We start from the raw sequence: 2072 nt of genomic DNA, 5'->3' as shown, positions 1-2072 counted from the left end.
TCTAATACCGTCATAACCTTCACATAAATAAAGGTAAAACACAAACCGATGCACAAGCGTCCGACTCCACTCCAGAACATTGCGCAATTATTCTTTATAGTCAAAAGAACCAAAATTCTTTTCATATTAATATCTGAAATTTTTTAAATTCTTATTTTACCTCCTAATGACAAAAGTAATTTCCGAAATACTTTTATTTTACTATATACTATGCAGTCTATGGGTTTTCCTTTGCCGGGCTAACTTTTGGGGGGTCCCACTTTTATGGTGAGAAAAAAAAAGACAAAGAATTACAGGGCTTTCATCATACTCCAGTCACATCCAAAGCTGCATTCACAATTCTCACTGCTGCTTCTTGGTATCCATCCCTACTGTGCTGAGAGACACACACCTAACACAGTTACTACAATTTTGCACCACACGTCGCTGTGTGCACTAGTGCGCTGTCAAGCTGGACCAGGAAAGGGCCGAACCCCAAACTGTTCCTACAAAGTTGGAAGCTATAATTGTGTAAAATGTCTCCAAAACCCAGAATCCTCCATCAGACTGCCAGATAGTGAGCCGTGATTCATCACTTCTGAGAACACACTGCACCAGAGTCCAGTGACAACATGCTTTACATCAATCCAGCCGCCGCCTGGCATTGTGTGTGTATGGTGGTCTTAGGCTTTTGTGCAGCGACCATGGAAACACATTTCATGAAGCTCCGGACATAGAGACAGTGTGGATCTCTGTAGTGAATAATAAAATTAAGGATAGGAGACTTTTATACATCGCAGCCTTCAGCAATTGGTGGCCCCACTCTGTGTGTTTACGTGGTCTACTGCTTCGTGGCTGAGCTGTTCTTACTCCTACATGCTTCAGCGTCACAGAGGCAGAATCATGCAACAAATGAAAACAGAAAAAATATTGCAATGTTACTGGGTTACCAGTGATGTAATATTCATATTGGCCACTAGGTGGCAGCAGTTTAGAGTCAGGTATGGCACTGTACATCTCCCTCTTGGATTTTCAGATCAGAGAAATTTACTGCCTCATTGTAGTGAGTTGATCATGTCTTGGACTGTGCTTATATATTTTAGAAAAGTATAGATATTTTGAAGATGGTAAAACACACATTCCCTGACCGGGAATCGAACCCGGGCCGCGGCGGTGAGAGCGCCGAATCCTAACCACTAGACCACCAGGGAAAGATATGTGCCCTCTTTAATATAATATGTCTAAATTCTATTCTCAGCTGCTAGATGGGGAAGGAGATTGATTCTGCTCAGATCCATCCCCCAGCAGCACTAAGGGGAACACAGGGAAGCAAAAAAGAGGAGAAGGGTAATTTTATATGTGAGAACTTGAGTACTTACAGGTGACCGGGGCAGATCTAGCAGATAATAATAACACTTACAGGTGACAGGCCAGATCTAGAAGATAATAACACTTACAGGTGACCGGGGCAGATTTAGAAGATAATAATAACACTTACAGGTGACCGGGGCCTATCTAGAAGATAATAATAACACTTACAGGTGACCGGGGCAGTTCTAGAAGATAATAATAACACTTACAGATGACGGGCAGGGCCAGCCTTAGGGATGTGCGACCTGTGCCATTGCACAGGGCACATAACTCCAGCAGGTGGAAAGGGCGCTGCGCTGGCTCCATTCCCCTGCTTATTTCACAAGCGCCTGGGCCCGGCCACTCAGCAGCCGCTTTTCCGCCCGGGTGCTTCTTCACGCCACTGTATCTCCCTGAAGGAGCGGAATCCCGCTGTGTCCGGGGATTCCTCTCTAGGAGCGCTCCGCTTGATGTCTCTGTCCATATATGGACAGAGACATCAGGGGCAACTCGTGAAGCGGAATCCCCATCCACAGCGTTGCCGACTCTGTGACCGGGGATTTCACTCCAGGAGAAGCCAGTGATGTCACTGTCCATATATGAACAGAGACATCAAGCGGAGCGCTCCTAGAGAGGAATCCCTGGGCACAGCGGGATTCCGCTCCTTCAGGGAGATACAGTGGCGCTATATACAGGAATTTGACTGATACAACAATTTTCTATTGGTTGGAAGTTATCATTTT

The 2072-nt window shown here is 45.4% G+C and overlaps 1 non-coding gene across 1 annotated transcript; it reads right to left on the bottom strand.

The window, feature by feature from the left end:
* Positions 1-1118: 1118 nt before the first annotated feature.
* Positions 1119-1190, bottom strand: TRNAE-CUC (transfer RNA glutamic acid (anticodon CUC)). The gene has a single exon. It is a non-coding gene; the product is annotated as a tRNA-Glu (tRNA).
* Between the last annotated feature and the right edge of the window lie 882 nt (positions 1191-2072).

The sequence above is a fragment of the Rhinoderma darwinii genome, chromosome 8 (assembly GCF_050947455.1).
Source record: "Rhinoderma darwinii isolate aRhiDar2 chromosome 8, aRhiDar2.hap1, whole genome shotgun sequence".
Taxonomy (NCBI): Eukaryota; Metazoa; Chordata; class Amphibia; order Anura; family Rhinodermatidae; genus Rhinoderma; species Rhinoderma darwinii.
The sequence above is the reverse complement of the archived record's forward strand: the minus strand, read 5'-3'. Positions and strand labels throughout refer to the sequence as shown.